This window comes from Vulpes vulpes, chromosome 10 (genome assembly GCF_048418805.1).
Source record: "Vulpes vulpes isolate BD-2025 chromosome 10, VulVul3, whole genome shotgun sequence".
Lineage (NCBI taxonomy): Eukaryota > Metazoa > Chordata > Mammalia > Carnivora > Canidae > Vulpes > Vulpes vulpes.
The window spans coordinates 6,422,168-6,430,530 of NC_132789.1; positions in this window are offsets into that span (position 1 = coordinate 6,422,168).

Genomic DNA, 8,363 nt, shown 5'->3' on the forward strand with positions numbered 1-8,363 from the left:
ATCACCCCAAAGTACTGTACAAAGGTAGGATGACTAGGTGGATGTTAGTCTGGAACACATCTAACGTTTTTGATTAGTTCTTTTCTTGAATCAATGACACCACCTGACTGAAGTCAATAAGCAGATGAGAACATACAGCAAACACTGTTTCCACTTCTACTACTTGGGTCCCCCGTTCCTCTTCCACCATTTCAAAGTGGTCAGCCTAACCAAGTTTCTTCAGTATTCCTTCTTGGGGAACAAGGAAAATTTTTTTGGTAACAGCAACATGCTCAAGCTTCTGTTGTTTACCTTTGGTTCCAGGCAAGATTAGCTTTCAACAAAGATTGATGTGCGAGCCCTTAATTACTAGAGAAATCCAAACTGGAATAAATTATAATTGTAGGAAATTAGGAAATTTAACAGTAGGAACGAACCCTTAAAAAGTTGAATGTTTTGTGAAGGTGCCCACTGGTTAGCGCAGTAAGACTCTCCTAGAATTCCCATTTTCTTCTAATCCAAGATCAAGATAAATTATACATTTCTCACAATTCCTACATTAATACTGAGGTTTTGTTTAGCTTTGTGTTCCTACAGCTTTTTTTTCTTGCATGTGTTTCTTGTTTAGAGGTATTAACGTGAAAATAAGCTCATTATATCCTTGAATGTTGGCATGTCCCATTTTTTTAGTTTTCTACCTATAGGAAATCAAGCCTTAAGAAACAAACTTTTGTAGTCCACGGGTCAAAACCAACGCATCACCTGCTTTTGAAGGACCCTGCAAGCTAGGAATGGTTTTTACATTCTTAAATGGTTGGGGGGAAAAGATTATTTTGTAACATGGGAAAATTACATGAAATTCAAATTTCAGTGTTCATAAATACAATTTTATTGGCACTCAGTCATGCCATTCCTTTTATGTATTTTGTAAGGCTGCTTTAGCACTACAGTGGCAGAGTTGCATCCTTAAAGAGATTATGTGGCCAAACTATGGCAAAGCCTAAAAAGTTTGTTATCTGACCCTTTACAGGAGCACCCTGCTGGTTTCTGGCCTACAATCAGAAGTAATAGCAGAAACATAACGGCAAATTAATAAATTTGGAAATAGACCTGATCAAAATCCAACTTGACTTAAAATCAAGTATGGTTTTGCTGCTCTGAGGACATAAACCACGTTAGAGTACTAACTGTGATGAGCTAATCATGAAACTGCAACCCACAGCTTTGGTGCTCAAACTGTTGGGTTTGTCTACTCAACTAGTTTCTTAAATCAGTGGTCTCCAAACTTTTTAGTCACATAATTAAAAAGTTTTTTGTTTTTTTTCTGGAGTGCCTGGGTGGCTCAGTTGTCTAAGCATCCAACTCTTGATTTTGGCTCAGGTCATGATCTCAGAGTTGTTAGATCAAGTCCCGCATCGGGCTCCAAGCTGGGCGTGGACCCTGCTTAAGATTCTATCCATCTGGGAAGCCCCGGTGGCTCAGTGGTTTAGCACCGCCATCAGCCCCGGGGTGTGATTCTGGAGACCTGGGATGGAGCCCCACATCGGGCTCCCTGCACGGAGCCTGCTTCTCCCTCTGTGTCTCTGCCTCTCTCTCTCTCTCTCTCTCTCTCTCTGTCTCTCTGTCTCTCATGAATAAATAAAATCTTAAAAAAAAAAAAATCCTCTCCCTGCCCTTCTCTCTTTTCAAAAGAATTTTTTTTCTTCCGAGCATACCTCTACTATTTATTAGGTTATTTGTAAGTTCTGTGTATACTGCTGGGTTTTTTTTTTAAGATTATATTTATTTGAGGGATCCCTGGGTGGCGCAGCGGTTTAGCGCCTGCCTTTGGCCCAGGGCGCGATCCTGGAGACCCGGGATCGAATCCCACGTCGGGCTCCCAGTGCATGGAGCCTGCTTCTCCCTCTGCCTATGTCTCTGCCTCTCTCTCTCTCTCTCTCTGTGACTATCATAAATAAATAAATTTAAAAAAAATTTTAAAAGATTATATTTATTTGAGAACACAAGTAGGGCGTGGGGGCAAAAGAGGAGGCAGACTTCTTGCTGAGAGGAGATCCTTTTTAAAAAAAAAAGATTTTTATTTATTCATCAGAGAGAGAGAGAGGCAGAGACACAAGCAGAGGGAGAAGCAGGCTCCACTCAAGGAGCCCCATCTGGGACTCGATCCTGGGACCACAGGATCATGCCCTGAGCCGAAGGCATATGCTCAATTGCTGAGCTACCCAGGTGTCCCTGAGTGGAGATCCTGATGTGGGGCTCGATCCCAGTACTCCAGGATCATGACCTGAGCCAAAGGTAGACGCTCAACAGACTGAGCCACCCAGGCTCACCGGCGCTGTTTTTATAATATGTACACAGTAAATCCCACATAAATAGAATTTCTAATATTCCCCCAGTCCTATGAGTACCCCTACTTTCACCTGGGTCAGGTGCACCCCACTTTGAGCAGACGATGGAAATGGCTCCAAAACAGTGCAAAGGCCTTTCTGGGCTGATGAAAATTAGAGAAGATGGCCTGTGTGTTGTCTCTCTGCCTTCTTAGGATATTAGTTTCCAGAATTTTTAGAGCCCTGTCCCATCAAACATCCCTAATCTTGCAGATGAGACCAAGGCCCACGGAGGTTAAACAAGCTGTCTGAAGCTTACGGAGAAGCATATGGTGGATCCAGAGCTAAAACTGTCTCCTGATCTAATGCTAACCTTTTCTATCAGGCTCTCTGGTCTCCTTGGTTCATCTGCTGTCCTCCGTGGTAAGCCAATCTGTGAAATGCCCAATAAACTAATAAGGAACGATTCTAGATCATTCTTTTTCTTTTTTTAAGATTTTATTTATTTATTCATGAGAAACAGAGAGGCAGAGACATAGGCAGAGGGAGAAGCAGGCTCCATGCAGCGGGGAGCCCGATGTGGGACTCGATCCCTGGATATCGGAATCATGCCCTGAGCTGAAGGCAGATGCTCAATCACTGAACCATCCAGGCATCCCTCATTCTAGATCATTCTAAAACCACTTATTAAAAAGTGCTTATTTGGGGTGCATGGGTGGCTCATTCGGTTGAGAGTATGACTTTTGGTTTCCACTCTAGTCACAATTTCACGGTCCTGAGATACGGCCCTGTGTCAGGCTATGCACTCAGTAGAGTCTGCTTGGGGATTCTCTCTCTCTCTCCCTTTCCCTTTGCCCCTCCTCCTGCTCACTGTCCCTTTTTCAAATAAATCTTTTTTTATTTTTTCTTAAAGATGTTTTTTTGAGTTGCATCACAGACATTTTCTTAGTGGAGTCACTAGGAATGTTTGTTTCCCTTCCAGGGGTTTTAACTCAGTCACAGAAGGAAGAGAGAAGGGCAGCCCGGGTGGCACAGTGGTTTAGCACCACCTTCAGCACAGGGCCTGATCCTGGAGTCCTGGGATCAAGTCCCCACAACAGGCTCCATTCAGGGAGCCTCTGCCTGTGTCTCTGCCTCTCTCTGTCCCTCTTTCATGAATAAATAAATAAAATCTTTAAAAAAGGGCAGCCCCTGTGGCACAGTAGTTTCGAGCCGCCTGCAGCCTGGGGTGTGATCCTGGAGACCAGGGATTGAGTCCCACGTCGGGCTCCCTGCATGGAGCCTGGTTCTCCCTCTGCCTGTGTCTCTGCCTCTCTCTCTCTCTCTTTCTCTGTGTGTGTCTCTATGAATAAATAAATAAAATCTTAAAAAAAAAAAAAAAGAAGCTGTCCTTTAAAAAAAAAAAAAAGGGCAGCCCCGGTGGTGCAGTGGTGCAGCGGTTTAGCGTCGCCTGCAGCCCAGGGCGTGATCCTGGAGACCCTGGATCGAGTCCCACGTCGGGCTCCCTGCATGGAGCCTGCTTCTCCCTCTGCCTGTGTCTCTGCCTCTCTCTCTGTGTCTCTATGAATGAATAAATAAATAAATAAAATCTTTAAAAAAAAGAGCGAAAAAGGGAAAAATCTAGATCCTTGTAGAAGCCTGTTGTAGTGGGTTGAATGGTGACCTAAAAGATAAGTCTACCTGGAATCATTAAATATGACGTTCTGGAGGGGGAAAGTCTTTGCAGAGGTAATTAAGGATCTCAAGATGAGATCATCCTACAATGCCAAGTGTTATTAGAAGAGGAGAAGACAAGTAGGAAGGCTGTATGAAGACAGGTATCAGAGTGATGCGGCCACAAGCCAAGAGACACTTGGAGCTGCCAGCAGCTGGGAGACCAGAGGATTCTTCCCTAGAGCCTTGGAGGGAGCATGGGCCTGCCAACACCTTCATTTCAGGTTTCTGGACTCCAGAACTGTAAGACAATAAATTTCTGTTGTTTTAAGCCAACAAATTCCTGGTAGTTTATGGGAGCTTGAGGACATGAACACCTCGGTTATGGGAAGTGAGCTGTGAGCAAAAAGAAAGATAAGAAAAAGAAAAAAAAAAAAAAGATAAGAGCTGGAGCCCTTCCTGCAGAGGGGAACTGATCACACTTTGTCTCATTCCTAGGACCACGTTGAAGCCATTTATTAAATGTTCAGTGTGCCCAACTAGAACATTCAAGGATGCAGTTCTTTTCTTCGGGAAGCTCAGACTTATGATGGAGACAGACCCGATTAAATGCAATCATAGTACGCATTAATAGAGGGCACCCTTCCAGGGAAGACTTCTCTGAGGAGGGGATACCTGAACTTGGTTTTGATGGATGAGCAGGAGTTTGCCAACTGGAGTACAAGGGCAAGTTTAGTGTAATGAAGTCTTAGGTGTGGGGAATGAACAAGAACCAGGCTCACAATCCAGTCTGGCCTGAAGAATAAGAAATAATAGGAGGGCAGCCCTGGTGGCTCAGCGGTGCCACTTTCAGCTTGGGGTGTGATCCTGGGGACCTGGGATCAGGTCCTGAGTCGGGCTCCCTGCATGGAGCCTGCTTCTCCCTCTGCCTGTGTCTCTGCCTCTCTCTCTCTCTCTGTGTCATGAATAAATAAATAAAATCTTAAAAAAAAAATAGTAGGAGGTGAGGAGTGAGGTAATGACTCCGATGTAGTGGAGTAAAGGGCGATAGATAGCTAAATGTGGTTCCCATATCTAAAACAGTAAGTTTCATGAGAGCATGGGGATTGTCTTCCTTTGCTGACCCTAGAATACTGTCTGACACTTAGAAGACTCTAAACAAATATTTGTTAAATAGAAGTGGGGAGGGACGCCTGGGTGGCTCAGCAGTTGAGCAACTGCCTTTGGCTCAGGGCTTGATCCTGAGTTCAGGGATCGAGTCCCGCATCCGGCTTTCACAAGGAGCTTGCTTCTCCCTCTGCCTATGTCTCTGCCTCTCTCTGTGTGTCTCTCATGAATAAATAAATCAAATATTTTATTTTTTTTTAATTTTTTATTTATTTATGATAGTCACAGAGAGAGAGAGAGAGGCAGAGACACAGGCGGAGGGAGAAGCAGGCTCCATGCACCTGGAGCCTGATGTGGGATTCGATCCCGGGTCTCCAGGATCGCGCCCTGGGCCAAAGGCAGGCGCCAAACCGCTGCGCCACCCAGGGATCCCTAAATAAAATATTTTAAAAAAACAAATAGAAGGAGGGAAAATCCCACATGATCTTCTCACTAGATGCAGAAAAAACATTTGATAAAATCCAAACTCTCATGATAAAAACACTCCAGAACAAACTAGCAGTAGATGGGAAAGTCCTCCTCTTGATAAAGGGCATCCATGAAAAGCCCATAGTGAACATCATGCTTAATGGTGAAACACTGAAATCTTTACCCCTCAATCATGAACAAGACAAGGATGACCACTCTCACCACCTCTACCCAAATTGTCCTGGAGGTTCTAGTCACGGCAATTAGGCAAGAAACAGAAATAAAAGACATCCTATTTGGAAAGGAAGAAGTAAAACTCTTTACAGATGACATGATCTTATATAACAAAGTCTTTTCTTTTTTAAAAAGATTTTCTTTAGGAGTGCCTGGGTGGCTCAGTTGGTTAGGTATCTGCCTTTGTCTAGATACGTGGTCGCCAGGGTCCTGGGATAGAGCCCTGCATTGGGCTCTCTGCTCAATGAGGAGCCTGCTTCTCCCTCTCCCTCTCCCTGCTGCTCTGCCTGCTTGTGCTCACTCTCTGTCAAATAAATAAATAAGTAAATAAATAAATAAACTTTAAAAATGAAGATTTTAATTATTTTTTTTAAAGATTTTATTTACTTATTCATGAGAGATGCACAGAGAGAGGCAGAGACATAGGCAGAGGGAGAAGCAGGTTCCCTGCAGGGAGCCTGATGTGGGACTCGATCACAGAATCCAGGATCACGCCCTGAGCCTAAGGCAGACGCTCAACCACTGAGCCACCCAGGCATCCCTGATTCTACTTATTTTAGAGAGTGAGCAAGCGAGTGAGCACAGTCGGGGAGTGGAGGTGGAAGGGGCAGAGAGAGAATCCCAAGCCGACTCTGCGCTAAGCAGAGTCTGACATGAGGCTCAATCTCACAATCTTGAGATCATGACCTGAGTGAGACCGAGAGTCAGATGCTCAACCAACTGTGCCACCCAGGCACCCCATTTTTTAAAGTAGGTTCCAGGCCCAACATGGGGGTTGAAATCAGGACCTGAGATCAAGAGTTCGCTCTACTGACTGAGCCACCCAGGGACCGCTATATACAGAAAATCCTAAAGAAACCACATACAGTGATGCCTGGGTGGCTCAGTGTCTACTTTTGGTTCAGGGTGTGATCCTGGGGTCCTCGGATGGAGTCCCACATAGGGCTCCCCACCGGGAGTTTGCTTCTCCCTCTGCCTCTGGCTTCTTTCTGTATGTCTCTCATGAATAAATAAGTAAAATCTTAAAAAAAAAAATTCTTACAACTTAAGAAAAAGAAATCTCAATTGAAATATGGACTAGGGTACTTGGCTGGCTCAGTCTGTGGAGCATGTGGCTCTTGATCTTGGGGTTGTAAGTTTGAGCCCCAGGTTGGGGTATAAAGATTACCTAAAAATAAAATCTTTAAAAAAAAGAACAGGGGATCCTGGGTGGCTCAGCAGTTTAGCGCCTGACTTTGGCCCAGGGCATGATTCTGGAGTCCTGGGATCGAGTCCCACGTCGGGCTCCCTGCATGGAGCCTGCTTCTCCCTCTGCCTCTCTCTCTCTTTCTCTCTCTGTATTGCATGAATAGATAAAGACTTTTAAAAAATAAAAATAAAAATAAAAAAGAACATAAAAAATGGCCAAAGAATCAGAATAGATATACCTCCAAAGATCTGCAAATGACTACTAAACACATGGGAAGGTGCTGAACATCACTATTTATTAGGGAAATGCAATTCAAAACCATGAGATATCAATTCACATCCACTAGGATGCCAATTCCCCAAACAGACAAACAACAAAAAATATATACTAAAAATGTTGGTGACGATGTGGAGAAATTGGAACATTTTTACATCACCAGTGGGAATGTAAAATGGTACAGCCACAAAGGAAAGCAGTTTGTTTTGCAAAAAGTGAAACAGAGTTACTATATGCCCTAGCAATTCAATTCCTGGGTATAGATCCCAAAGGATTAAAAATATGTTCACATTAAAAACTTGCACACCCATGTTCATAGCAGTACTATTCACAATAGCCAAAAAGTGGAAATAACCCAGGTGTCCCTCAAAGGGTGGATGGATAAATAAAATGTAGTCTATCCATACAATGGAATATTATTCAGCCATAAAAAGGAACAAAGTACTGATACGTATTATGGCATGGATGAGCCCCGAAAACGTGCTAAGTGAAAGAAGCCAGGCACAAAAGTTCACATATTTTTTAATTCTATTATATGAGGGACGCCTCGGTGGCCCAGCAGTTGAGCCTCTGCCTTCATGCCCAGGGTGTGATCCTGGAGTCCCGGGATCGAGCTAGATATGTATATATATCGACTCGATCCAATCCTGGAACTCCAGGATCACACTTTGGGCATGAAGGCAGGCGCTCAACCCCTGGGCCACCCAGGCATCCCAGAATAGATAAAGTCATAGACAGAATGTAGAGTAGCAGTTGCCTAAAGCTAGGAGTAACTGCATATTTTAAAAGTGCACATTTTAGGGCAGCCCTGGTGGCCCAGCGGTTTATTTATTTATTTATTTATTTATTTATTTATTTTTTAATTTTATTTATTTATGATAGTCAGAGAGAGAGAGAGAGAGAGAGAGAGAGAGAGAGAGGCAGAGACATAGGCAGAGGGAGAAGCAGGCTCCATGCACCGGGAGCCTGATGTGGGATTCCACCCTGGGTCTCCAGGATCGTGCCCTGGGCCAAAGGCAGGCGCCAAACCGCTGCGCCACCCAGGGATCCCTGGCCCAGCGGTTTAGCGCCGCCTGCAGCCCAGGGCGTGATCCTGGAGACCCTGGATCGAGTCCCACATCGGGCTCCCT